General features: G+C 38.0%; 1 protein-coding gene across 2 annotated transcripts in view; it reads right to left on the bottom strand.

The window, feature by feature from the left end:
• Window positions 1-13628, bottom strand: part of LOC137657721 (solute carrier family 40 member 1-like) — a 63761-nt gene extending 50133 nt beyond the window's left edge. The window contains exon 1 of one of the 2 annotated variants that reach the window (XM_068392156.1): window positions 13473-13628. The gene's annotated coding sequence lies outside the window, so the exon portion shown is untranslated. Of the gene's footprint in view, window positions 1-8796; window positions 8921-13472 lie in introns of those variants that run through there. The other variant, XM_068392155.1, reaches the window with a different exon arrangement.
• Between the last annotated feature and the right edge of the window lie 1111 nt (window positions 13629-14739).

Raw genomic sequence — 14739 nt, 5'->3', positions numbered from 1 at the left:
GGGAAAGACTTAGCATTACCTAGCAGGGAAAGACTTAGCATTACCTAGCAGGAAAAGACTTAGCATTACCTAGCAGGGAAAGACTTAGCATTACCTAGCAGGAAAAGACTTAGCATTACCTAGCAGGGAAAGACTTAGCATTACCTAGCAGGGAAAGACTTAGCATTACCTAGCAGGGAAAGACTTAGCATTACCTAGCAGGGAAAGACTTAGCATTACCTAGCAGGGAAAGACTTCGTATTACCTAGCAGGGAAAGACTTAGCATTACTTACCAGGCAAAGACTTAGCATTGCCTAGCAGGCAAAGACTTAGTATTACTTAGTAGGGAAAGACTTAGCATTACCTAACAGGGCAAGGAAAGTCTTAGCATTACCTAGCAGGGAAAGACTTAGCATTACCTAGCAGGGAAAGACTTAGCATTACCTAGCAGGGAAAGACTTAGCATTACCTAGCAGGGAAATACTTAGCATTACCTAGCAGGAAAAGACTTAGCATTACCTAGCAGGAAAAGATTAGCATTACCTAGCAGGAAAAGACTTAGCACTACCTAGCAGGGAAAGACTTAGCACTACCTAGCAGGGAAAGACTTAGCACTACCTAGCAGGGAAAGACTTAGCATTACCTAGCAGGGAAAGACTTAGCATTACTTAGCAGGGAAAGACTTAGCATTACCTAGCAGGGAAAGACTTAGCATTACCTAGCAGGGAAAGACTTAGCATTACCTAGCAAGGCAAGGAAAGACTTAGATTTACCTAGCAAGGCAAGGAAAGACTTAGATTTACCTAGCAGGGCAAGGAAAGACTTAGATTTACCTAGCAGGGCAAGGAAAGACTTAGATTTACCTAGCAGGGCAAGGAAAGACTTAGCATTACCTAGCAAGGCAAGGAAAGACTTAGCATTACCTAGCAGGGAAAGACTTAGCATTAACTAGCAGGGAAAGACTTAGTATACTTAGCAGGGAAAGACTTAGTATACTTAGCAGGGAAAGACTTAGCATTACTTAGCAGGGAAAGACTTAGCATTACTTAGCAGGGAAAGACTTAGCATTACCTAGCAAGGCAAGGAAAGACTAAGATTTACCTAGCAAGGCAAGGAAAGACTTAGCATTACCTAGCAAGGCAAGGAAAGACTTAGCATTACCTAGCAAGGCAAGGAAAGACTTAGCATTACCTAGCAGGGAAAGAAAGACTTAGCATTACCTAGCAGGGAAAGAAAGACTTAGCATTACCTAGCAGGGAAAGACTTAGCATTAACTAGCAGGGAAAGACTTAGCATTAACTAGCAGGGAAAGACTTAGCATTAACTAGCAGGGAAAGACTTAGCATTAACTAGCAGGGAAAGACTTAGCATTACCTAGCATGGAAAGATTTAGCATTACCTATCATGGAAAGATTTAGCATTACCTAGCAGGGAAAGACTTAGCATTGCCTAGCAGGCAAAGACTTAGTATTACTTAGTAGGGAAAGACTTAGCATTACCTAACAGGGCAAGGAAAGTCTTAGCATTACCTAGCAGGGAAAGACTTAGCATTACCTAGCAGGGAAAGACTTAGCATTACTTAGCAGGAAAAGACTTAGCATAACCTAGCAGGGAAAGACTTAGCATTACCTAGCAGGGAAAGACTTAGCATTACCTAGCAGGGAAAGACTTAGCATTACCTAGCAGGGAAAGACTTAGCATTACTTAGCAGGGAAAGACTTAGCATTACCTAGCAGGGAAAGACTTAGCATTACCTAGCAGGGAAAGACTTAGCATTACCTAGCAGGGAAAGACTTAGTATTACTTAGTAGGGAAAGACTTAGCATTACCTAACAGGGCAAGGAAAGTCTTAGCATTACCTAGCAGGGAAAGACTTAGCATTACTTAGCAGGGAAAGACTTAGCATTACCTAGCAGGGAAAGACTTAGCATTACCTAGCAGGGAAAGACTTAGCATTACCTAGCAGGGAAAGACTTAGCATTACCTAGCAGGGAAAGACTTAGTATTACTTAGCAGGGAAAGACTTAGCATTGCCTAGCAGGGAAAGACTTAGCATTACCTAACAGGGCAAGGAAAGTCTTAGCATTACCTAGCAAGGCAAGGAAAGACTTAGATTTACCTAGCAAGGCAAGGAAAGACTTAGCATTACCTAGCAAGGCAAGGAAAGACTTAGCATTACCTAGAAGGGAAAGACTTAGCATTAACTAGCTGGGAAAGACTTAGTATACTTAGCAGGGAAAGACTTAGTATACTTAGCAGGGAAAGACTTAGCATTACTTAGCAGGGAAAGACTTAGCATTACTTAGCAGGGAAAGACTTAGCATTACTTAGCAGGGAAAGACTTAGCACTACCTAGCAGGGAAAGACTTAGCATTACCTAGCAGGGAAAGACTTAGCATTACCTAGCAGGGCAAGGAAAGTCTTAGCATTACCTAGCAAGGCAAGGAAAGACTAAGATTTACCTAGCAAGGCAAGGAAAGACTTAGCATTACCTAGCAAGGCAAGGAAAGACTTAGCATTACCTAGAAGGGAAAGACTTAGCATTAACTAGCAGGGAAAGACTTAGCATTAACTAGCAGGGAAAGACTTAGCATTACCTAGCATGGAAAGATTTAGCATTACTTAGCAGGGAAAGACTTAGCACTACCTAGCAAGGAAAGACTTAGCACTACCTAGCAGGGAAAGACTTAGCACTACCTAGCAGAGAAAGACTTAGCACTACCTAGCAGAGAAAGACTTAGCACTACCTAGCAGGGAAAGACTTAGCATTACCTAGCAGAGAAAGACTTAGCACTACCTAGCAGGGAAAGACTTAGCACTACCTAGCAGGGAAAGACTTAGCATTACCTAGCAGAGAAAGACTTAGCACTACCTAGCAGGGAAAGACTTAGCACTACCTAGCAGGGAAAGACTTAGCACTACCTAGCAGAGAAAGACTTAGCACTACCTAGCAGGGAAAGACTTAGCACTACCTAGCAGGGAAAGACTTAGCACTACCTAGCAGGGAAAGACTTAGCACTACCTAGCAGGGAAAGACTTAGCACTACCTAGCAGGGAAAGACTTAGCACTACCTAGCAGGGAAAGACTTAGCACTACCTAGCAGGGAAAGACTTAGCACTACCTAGCAGGGAAAGACTTAGCACTACCTAGCAGGGAAAGACTTAGCACTACCTAGCAGGGAGAGACTTAGCACTACCTAGCAGGGAGAGACTTAGCACTACCTAGCAGGGAAAGACTTAGCATTACCTAGCAGGGAAAGACTTAGCACTACCTAGCAGGGAAAGACTTAGCATTACCTAGCAGGGAAAGACTTCGTATTACCTAGCAGGGAAAGACTTAGCATTACCTAGCAGGGAAAGACTTAGCATTACCTAGCAGGGAAAGACTTCGTATTACCTAGCAGGGAAAGACTTCGTATTACCTAGCAGGGAAAGACTTCGTATTACCTAGCAGGGAAAGACTTAGCACTACCTAGCAGGGAAAGACTTAGCACTACCTAGCAGGGAAAGACTTAGCACTACCTAGCAGGGAAAGACTTAGCATTACCTAGCAGGGAAAGACTTAGCATTACCTAGCAGGGAAAGACTTAGCATTACCTAGCAGGGAAAGACTTCGTATTACCTAGCAGGGAAAGACTTAGCATTACTTAGCAGGGAAAGACTTAGCACTACCTAGCAGGGAAAGACTTAGCATTACCTAGCAGGGAAAGACTTAGCATTACCTAGCAGGGAAAGATTTAGCACTATCTAGCAGGGAAAGACTTAGCATTACCTAGCAGGGAAAGACTTAGCATTACCTAGCAGGGAAAGACTTAGCACTATCTAGCAGGGAAAGACTTAGCATTATCTAGCAGGGAAAGACTTAGCATTATCTAGCAGGGAAAGATTTAGCACTACCTAGCAGGGAAAGACTTAGCACTACAGAGCAAGGAAAGACTTAATATACCTAGCAAGGAAAGACTTGAAATGACTTAGCAAGGAAAGACCAGACACTTAACAGCTGATTAAAAATTTAAGATGGATAAAAAAAAACTGAAAAAAAATCACAGCTGAAAAAAAAAAGATTAAAAAAAAAAACAGTCTTGGTAACAAGCGGTGTCAGACACGACAAACTTCGCCCCTTGCACCTGAACATTCAGGAAAACACTACCATTGCTCTAAACGTTTTTGTAGAGTTAGAGCCTTCGTCAATAATAGCAATAGTAAGAGTGCGTGAATCTAAACTTGTTGAAATCAGGTGATGTTGAATTTGACCTTTCAAGGTCCGAGAAGGTAAAAGGTCATGGTGTCATTTTAAAGCCGCGACTTCATCTGACATTAATATTAAGTGTGTGTATTTATACAGTTTGGGAGTTATGTCGCCCTGAAATTAGGCAACCTTGAAAATTCGATTCCCTTGAACTCTGAATCAATCAATCTTCAAAATTATACATTTTCGCTATTTTGATAGAGAATAAATTTTATTTTTTTCAAGTAAATGTGATAATATTTAATTTGGTTATAGTCCAAAATTGAGACTGACATTTCGGGTCACTGTGACCTTGACCCTATGAGGTCCAAAATTTAACCGGGTACCTCTGTAATACAGTGCATCTTTTCTCGAAATTTCAAGTAGATCGGTCATATAGTTTTTTTTTTTTTTTGTAAAGTTGCTAAAAACAAACAAAGAAAGAAAGAAATCTATCAAAAACAACACCCCTCGCCCCTGTACTAGTTTGTTTACTCGCGGGGGAAATGAAATTATAACGGTTTTAAACAAGACATGATCTTGCATATTAATTTCATGAAAATTCTAACCAATTCTTGTACTTAAAATTCCTAACAAAGATATAGTCGCGATAAAAAAATGGACGTCAAAGAGGACAAAACCAGAGTATTTTATCAAAGTTAACAATGCAGGAAGTAACGATTTAAATGGATAGTTATCGGGTTAGGTCATACTGGTGCCGAAGAAGGTAATTTTTCATAAAGCTTGTATGCTATATTACGACAGTTATTATTTTCGCAACTTTGTATGGAAGAAGCAGCAGATTTTAAGGTTACTAATGGCTTTTCTAAAAAGTAAAACAAACAAAAATTATATTGCATAGGAAAATAAATTCTTGCAATAGTAACTTCTTTAAAGAAATTGTCTGAGAAACCCTCAGAATTTGATATAAAATCTCGTTAAAATTTATTGCGCTTATGAAAAATGGGATGATTAATATTAGTATAGAAAAGACTTCTTAAATATTAAGAGAAATATTGCAAAATAAAGAAACAACGAAAGAATATTCAGGATCTTCCCAAGAGAGAATTGTCTTGGAAAATAGTAGAATAAGGTAGACCTCGGGTGGGGAACCCTTTTTTGGATGAAGGCCATCTTGCAATTCCTCAATGCTCCTTAAGGCAGCAGAGAATTTTGTTGGTTATTTTATCCTCCAAGTAATTTATTAGTAATCTAAAGAAAGAGTGACAGGTTTTAAAAAATTTAAAGCCTTACAATTTCAAATATTTGAATTCAGTACTTTTTATACAAGTAATCAGTAAATGAATTACATTGAAAACTAAATTTTAAAATATTTCAAGTTTGGGTAGTTTTCAAACTACCGTAAGTAAATGAATAATATCGAAAGCATGTCATTTTCAAATTACTTTAGTTAAGCAAGTAGGTTCTTTGTATTGAAGTGATAAATAATATAATATTAATCTTTTGGAAAAGATAGCTTATAAATATCAACAATATAACCTTTTCAAATATTTTATATTGGCAAGTAGGTACTTTTTTAAACAATCACACTCATAAAAATGCAACATCCCAGTAAAAAATTGTATCTGTTTAAACACACTAAGCTGTTTTCATTGAAAAAACAAATAAATTATTTATTTTCTTAAGATATTCAATAAATACCTAGTTTTTAGCCATCATAGCTGGAACACCATCACTGCAAACTTGTCCTAATAAGGAAGTAAAATTTTGTCCTCCTTTGTGACATTGCTTATTGAAGTTGTTAAAATGTCTGTTCCTCTTGTACTTGTGTTAATGTTACCCAAGGGAAGCTGTTTTTCATACAATCAAAACTCAGTGAAAGCACAAATAAAATATTTATATGCCAAAAATCTGGAACCTGTTGACTCATCTAAAACTAACATAGATCACAGTGAGGATATGGACAAAACAGGAACTCTCTCGTCCATCATACGTTAAATCACTCACTTACTGCAACTAGCAGTTTTTCCTTGTCAGCTACAACAGCTGTTGCAGCTGACAAGGAAAAACTGCTAGTTGTATTCAGTTAAGATTAATTGAATTCAAGGAAAAATTGCTTCCATTCTAAAGGAGGTACATTACTGAACAAAACTTTCCTATTGTCTGTGTGTACATATTTGTATGTGTGTACATACAGTAGAATGATTTCAAACACACAATATTCAGTGTCAAAGCAGAAATATAGTACACATACTGTACATATAGGCCGCAGGTTCCCCATCCCTGAGGTGGACTATCACAAGAAAATAGGGAGAATGACAGTTTTACTAAATTATCGAATATGTCCTTGGTGCGAATTTAATCTGAATCACACTAGACTTGAGAGAGAGAGAGAGAGAGAGAGAGAGAGAGAGAGAGAGAGAGAGAGAGAGAGAGAGAGAGAGAGAGAGAGAGAGAGAGAATCAAGTATGTACTAGAGCAGGGTCGTTTCATTCTTAAAATCAAATTAAAATCAGTTTTCTACTAATACCCGCAATAAACTAATACCCTAAAATGCACTGAATGATCAAAATACACAGGGTGCTTAGTACAAAAACAAAAAATAAAATAATTAAGAATATCAAATTAAGTTTTAATTGCCATGGTTAATGTAGTAAAAAACACCAAGCAAAGTTCACGATGGGCCCATGGGTACAAAGACTGGCTAGGGTCTATCATAAACTGAATGAAATTTGAAGTGCGACTTTTCATCAGCCTTTATTAAAATCTAAAAACAATCTCCTTAAAAACGTGAGTAGATTTAGATCAGTACATCACACCAGCTTGGCATTCAAGAGATCATGGTTTATAAGGAAATCGTAGAGTTTAACAAGCTTGTTTGCCCTTGGAGACAGTGACCGCGGTACCACATGACACTTAGTAATTGCCTATGTTATTCTACGAATGGTTGGGCATCTTAATGCCCATGAAACAAACAATACATTGTACACAATCTCAAACAGAGAGAGAGAGAGAGAGAGAGAGAGAGAGAGAGAGAGAGAGAGAGAGAGAGAGAGAGAGAGAGAGAGAGAGAGAGAACCCCTTGCATTTTATTAGTTTGTGTACCTGTAGGAACATGAAATACAAAGGTTAGTCCATATCCTCTCTGTAGGCAGTTTCCAATGTCCTTAAGTAAATATACGAGAGCGCAGTTATACAATATACATGCATACACCTCAAATAACCTACGTGACAAATGGCTCATCAATCCTGTCTTTAGGATGGCTCATCAATGGTAAAGTCAATAGTCACTGCCCAATTCTCGCAACTAATGCATCATATCTACGCATACTCTTCCGTTCATCATCATCAATCGTTATTAAAGTCCATAGAAGAACAAAGGCCTCAGATATATCCTTCCACTTTTGTCTGTTTGTAGTATTTCTATGCTAGCCAAAACCCACCTAGTTTCTTAATTCGACAATCCATCGTCTTCTGTTCCTTCCCCTATTTCGTTTTGAATCTCTAGGGACCCATTATGTTATTCTTTAAGTCCATCTATAATATGTCACTCTTAGCATATGTCCTGGCCATGTACATTTCTTTTTCTTACATGTTGTTAGAATATTCTCTCATTTGTTCTCGTATCCATGTTGCTCTTCTGTTTTTTACTTTTATCATCATTTCCACCATAGTTCTTTTTTCATAGCCCTCAATTTTTCTACCATAAAATACATCCTATATTCTATGTTTCGCATGCAACACCCAATCTTGCCCTTACAATCCCTGACCCTGCGAATTTCTCTCCACGCGACCTTTTTACGATAGGAAAGTTTAATAGAAAGCGTTATTTCTCCCATATCCAGCGTATCTGCTCAAGGTCCCAGCCATTTCTCTTAGATATCTCCTTAGATCCAAATAAAAGGTTTGTAATAGATTTCGAAAATGTAAAGCATCAGTTACACATCACACATACAAAGAGTTTAAATGTTAAAAGCTCCAGCCGTATTTGAATGTAAGAATTTTGGCCAAATGGCACAGGGCTGGACATTCAGAGCAGAGCCTTGGTACGGGGAGAAATCCTACCAGTTTGAACTGTGAAACAAAAATTAAATCAGTTGCAACTAATGGAAAAAAATTAGAACAGATGGAGAATAACGGCTAAAAAGTGGGTGCAGCAAGAGTTCTACCACTCAGGGTACACTGTTTGCAAAACGCCTTTTAGCCTTTTCCCTCTACACCATCCAACACCAATACTAGTCTACATGCAATGATTTATCAAACGAGTATTATATTTCACACAATTGAATCCTCGGTAAATGGAATCAACAAATCCCCCAGAGAACCTCAACATGTGTGAAACACGTGACCGGCATCGTCTCCATCTCAAAAACTGATCGATAACGCTACACAATGCGTTTCAGAAGCTTGTCATACGTAATTCACAGTTCCCGTATCAGATAACTGATCCTTTACTGCTACTCACGTATTCTGGTTTACTTCTAGACTTCTAGCATTTGAAAGTTTGGGCAACCGAAAACTTTTCTTTAACGACTGTGTAGAAAAAAAAAGGGGGGGGGGATCTACAGATGGCTTGGTCTCGAAACAGTTTATGCTATTCTTCTGGGTTTTATTTCACTATACTCACTAATTCCTGAAAGAACTTGCAACCGGCAAGACATCACACTCTGTACACGATGAGAGATTCACGTTGTGACTTCATGACCACTGTTGATCACCAAACCACTATACGACACACAGAGGCTTACAAGTTACTACTAACAAGAATGTTTTGGTAATGCCGTAGGCTATCATACACTATGATAAAATAGTCTTTCATTTTCTGTAATGATAATATGGGCATATATGAGTATATACTGACGATGAGATTGACTTGGTTTATAAGGAGTTCTTTTTAATACACAAGAATTGACTCCAATTATGAAACGCCGGGAAATATATCGTGTGTTTATAAAGATTATCGTACTTGCGTAAAAACGATGCAAGACGATGACAACAGAAAACGGAAAAGAATGTAAAATATAGGAGAAACTTTTTTAAGTTCTCCATTGGCGTTAGAGAGCTATATGATTCTTTAATAAGGTTAAACTTTAGTATAAACGCTATATCAATATAAAGGATTAAATATTTTTCTCTACTTCAGGTGACCATGAACATTATTGAGCGGAGTAAATAACAAATACCTATTTATTCCTACAATGCAGATAAAAATATCAGTCGAAAGCCGCCCTATCAGAGGAATTAGTTTCCCTTAGCACTGATTACCACACATATACCACTGGTATAATGGTAGGATGACCTAGCATCCCAACCATCACTGGTATTGGTGGTATATATAAAAGATACTTACTTCGTTAGTATCCACATTCTAGTGGTGTTAGATGAGCCATTTTCACATAGGACTTCTTAATGAACAACAAGCTTCATACCTACAGCCCTGGCCGAGAATAATTTGTTGTGATTAGATTCTAGAAACATCAAAGAATTAATCAGTAAATAATTCTTATTATCTGGTTTTTGTCACACGAGTAATTTGTCACGTAGTCACTTATGGCTAATAACTTTAACAGCAATCTTCTTTCTATGATAATATTTACTCTACAATTGCTTATTCTAAGCAATCAATTAAAAACAGTCCAAGGAAAATGCCTCCTTAACTAGATTTATCAAAATCAGTTTTGAAAGTTGGGCTCCCTTCTTATAAATCTTCTTACCTAAGAGATTAAGAGGCCTCGTGCTGTAGATGTCAGCCTAAGGGTGAATTTAATGACAGTTAAGAGCTTTGCTTTTAAAGATGAATATCTAAAGACACCTCAGTCGAAAGATATCAAAGATTATAGTATAGATAATGCGGTTCGCACGCCCGTTCTTGAGGTTTATAAATTGTGGAATTTGGCCTTTGTGGCCAGGACACAGGTAAGCGTAGGCCTACGCCAATTAGTGTCTATAGGTAGGCCTACAACTGGGGCGGAAACCCCTGCAGTTGCACTTTGAAATGAAAATAAAGATTTTGGACAGCAGAAATGCATGAAAAGTATCAAGTTCACGCTTTGTTATATGTGTAAGAATTAACTAGCCTACTATTGCTATTAGAATCATCATTATCGTTATCATTACAAGCTAAGCTATAAATAACCCTAGTTGAAAAAGCAAGTTGCTATAAGCCTAAGGGCTCATCAGGGAAAAATAGCCCAGTGAAGGAAGGAAACAAAGAAATAAATAAACTACAGGAGAAGAATAAACAATCAAAATAGAATATTTTAAGAAAAATAGCAATATTATATTAGATCTTTCATATATAAACTAAAATTAAAAAAGAAACTGGAGGAAGAGAAATAAAATAAAACAGAGTGCCCAATTGCACCCTCAACCAAGGGAACTCTAATCCAAGACAGTGGAAGACCATGGTACAGTGGCTATGACTATCCCAAGACAAGAGCACAATTGCTTGATTTTGGTGTGTCCTTCTAGAAGAACTGCTTACCATAGCTAAAGGAGTCTCTTACCAAGAGGGAAGTAGCCACTGAACAATTACATTGCAGTCGTAAACCCATTGAACAAAGAAGAATCATTTAGTAATCTCATTGTTGTCAGGACAGAGGAGAATGTGGAAAGAATGGGCCAGACTATTTGATGTAAGTGTAGGCAAGAACAAAATGAGCCGTAACCAGAGAGAGAGAGAGAGAGAGAGAGAGAGAGAGAGAGAGAGAGAGATTTTCAATGTAGTACTGTTTGGCCAGTCAAAGGACACAGTAACTCTAGCTAAAGTATCTCGACGGGTGGCTGGTGCCCTGGCCAACCTCCTACCTACAATTCGTCAAGTGAACAGACAGTGAAATGGAACAATTGGGAAAAACTTACAACTGGTTTTTAATACGAATCATGGAAAAAGAAATTTGAAGGAAAAAAACAAAACATTGACATTCGGGGGAAAATAGAGTTAGTGGTAGTGACAGTATGTATAACGATATCTCTAAGAACTAAATCCTATCACGTTATATCAAATAGAAAGAATGCAGATATATGACACTTTCTCTTTATTATATACAGGAGATATTAAACTTGGAATTTTTCATGATTGTGTTTAAGAATTTCTCGTTACACCGTTGAACAAAAATTTCACGCTTTCTCACTAACAAGAAAAAAGAAACTCAGTCAATTGTGATTGTACATGCACGTTTTTTTTTATTTCCTTTTCTTAGGGAGGCACATGAAAGACAGGATTTATAGGCCTCCAGATTTGCTTTTTATCCCGTTTTTAAAAAAGAAATTATAACTCCTAATGTCCAATGGGTCATGTTACAAACATAGCAGCTATTGCATTCGATGTGTGTGAAATACTATGCTTTATAAAATAAAAAAGACAAGAGAACGATTCCTTATATGTTATGTCAGACACTTTCATAGTATTTGTTATCCTGTTAATATTCTATAATAGATATCTGAATGTAATAAGATTAATTGCACGACCATATCTTAACTGCATCATTAATCATAGTTTATTATCAAATTCGAATATCACTCTGGAAGGAGGGCTTTTTGGAACCCATAACTGGCTAGTACAGTTGTAGCGTGTTCGCCTAGCATTCGTATGGTAGCAGATTGATCCCATCCCCGACCGGGACACGTGAGTTTAAGTTGTTTACTGAGGAGGCCACTGCTGTGGTTGGGCACCATAGTAGGGCGTTGGGCTTGCCCGGTTAACGTTCTGGTGAGCATCTATTCCGGTGAAACTGGAACTGCAACCAGACAACTCTAAACTCTACAATACCCTAAACTACTGAAGAGATTAAACAAGGGAAGTACCTCGAGTCTGCTTACCTGCATCAACATAGAACATGCGAACACGTAATTTCAATCCATCAAACAGTCAGTGCTTTGAAGAGAACAGGCGATCCATGCAGGGCAAATGATTGAAATATGCTTTACATCTTTCATAAGGTTTCTATTGTATAATTCAAAATAGCCCTCGAGTTTTAGTGGAAAAATACATTGTAACCTAAACCAATTAAGACGCTAATTCCGTGAAATAAATTGCTTCTCTGCTTATTCGTTAGCAAAAGTTAAACTTCCCAATTGAAACTAGGAGCCCATAATACTTCTACTTCACGTCATTTGTCCGTTTGTACAAATTTGAGTAATGTGATTTGCGCAAGAAATGCCACGCTTTACAATTCCAGAACGCCTTGAGAACTAGGGAAGGATGATCAAAACGATTTTTGTTGTTCTAAACAGTGGTTCGGTTGTAGCTTTTCAGAAGCATAGAATATTACCAGTAAACCAGTAGTAAAATAATTTACCATATATTAAAGAATAAAATACCTATTATATATACTTAAATCCAAATTAACCTGTCTAACACGAAGTTTGTCGTTCTTATTTTTCTAAAATTTAGTAGGTCATGTGTAACGTGTACGTGCACATATAAACAAATTTTGTAAATTGTAAATGAACATTGGCAGGAGTCTTAAATATCTCATTCAATAATAATAATAATTCATGTAATTCTGTAATTCAATGGGGGAAATTACACTAAAACTATATTCAGTGGAGTTTACACCTTAACTAAGGTTCAAACGTTGACAATGGATATTCAATTCGTTAAAAAAAAAAAAAAAAAAAAAAAAACTCGGATATAGTCAAGCAGAAATGAGTATGAAAATTAACTAACTATATCGTTGACAAGGCATATTTACGGTGAAGAATGCTAGCGAGAGAAAATGAGGAACAAGGCATTAAATACCGGCAGACACCACCAACAAGCCTAATTATAAACTATAGTTTGTGACGTCCTCGCAATGCGAGCTCCAGATACCCAACAAGCCGAATAAAGCTCTACACACGAAAAGGTGACGTAAAACTTATACTTACTTACTTACTTGGTATACTTGGGTGAATTTAGAGGGTCTTCCTCACAGCTGTGGTGGTCCACCGCTGACGCCAGTCCGTGAGTCCTTCTTCATGAGGGTGATCTGGTCTGGCACAGAGTTTGTGGCTGCCCTGCAGCACGCTGTGTAGCCTGGCACAGGAGGCTCATCTGGCAGCGTCTGCAGGAAGGTGTCAAGTGCTTTCTTGAATTTGGTGACCGAGCAGCCTGTGGTGTCTCTGACATTACTCGGCAGTGTATTGAACAGTCTGGGGCCGTTGCGGGTGAGGCTGGAGGCAAGGATGGTTTTTATCCTCTCTGGTGTCCTGGAGGAGAGGCTTTGTCTTGCACATGAGCGCCCAGAACGTTCTCTTTCGCGTGCCCTCAGTAAGTCAGGGGTAGGGTCAAAGAAATCATAATTAACGCTACAACTTTACCAAGGGCGTCGTCCTTCCTCGAAGGCGTGTTCCTATCTCTCTTTCGATGGCCATCCTCCAGATAACGAACGATCCTTTGATTTCGGCTTCAACAGTTCCAGGTCTTGCTGTCACATCTCCCTGTTCATGGCCTCATGGCTCTCCGGATTTTTGAACTCCACTGTCGAGTGTAGTCTCAAGTTCTTCGCTAATCTTCCTCCTGGAATATGACAAACGGAAAGGGCGAAATAACAGCTGTTTGTCGGTGTAACTAGTTCTCCCCGCTAACCCTATTATAAAAAAGAAGTCGGTTCTCCAACATCACGAAAAATCAAAATGAATGAATATGAGAGGAATGAAAGACTCCCAAAATATAATACCACACTGTATAAAACAGTATTGTATTTAGTCTACTCTACATTTAATACCAATAAGCAAAGACGTATTATGAAATATGCAGTCTGCATATCATGTATGATTATTCTATATCTTTTTATATTTAACAAAATACCAACCTATGTTTTTTTAAGTATGGCTTTTATTTTTTGAGAGAAGTATGATAAAATACTCATAATTCTACAGATTCCCAAATAAAATGTATCATTATTATCTTCAAATGCAACCGACCCCCGTCTCTCTCTCTCTCTCTCTCTCTCTCTCTCTCTCTCTCTCTCTCTCTCTCTCTCTCTCTCTCTCTCTCTCTCATGGGATAACTGGGATAATCAATTCACTGATACGATGATACAATCTTCGTGTACCGAGCTTTGGTTCAGATATGTGAAACTAAGATGTAATGTAACGTTTTTTTTCTCTCTTCTTTTTTAATATATAAACTTTTTTGTTTCCATTGAGACTGCATGTGCTTTCCCTTCATGGTTTACTGTGTTGCTATATCATCAGAAAAATTAGAATAATTTTACAAGTAGACTTGAAGGCATGCCGAGTGCCATCCCATATGAGAGAGAGAGAGAGAGAGAGAGAGAGAGAGAGAGAGAGAGAGAGAGAGAGAGAGAGAGAGAGTATTAATATTTCAAAATTAGTTTACCTCTACTTCATCACACATGAATTAGAGTTCCTGCATCATATCTGTATGATATATCCCCATGTGTAGTACTGTAGCGGCAGGCGACGGACGGCAACCATCTGGGGTCAAATGGTACTGTAGCATATTCTCACCATATGTTAAATCAAGGTATTAATCAATTTTAGAGAAACATTACCGTATATTTAAAAATGGTCGTGTTTTTTTTCGTAAAGTGTTTTTATCTAGAAAAATAATGAAGGCGAG

This window comes from Palaemon carinicauda, chromosome 18 (genome assembly GCF_036898095.1).
Source record: "Palaemon carinicauda isolate YSFRI2023 chromosome 18, ASM3689809v2, whole genome shotgun sequence".
Lineage (NCBI taxonomy): Eukaryota > Metazoa > Arthropoda > Malacostraca > Decapoda > Palaemonidae > Palaemon > Palaemon carinicauda.
Note: the sequence above shows the minus strand (reverse complement) of the source record. Positions and strands in the feature narration are given on the sequence as shown.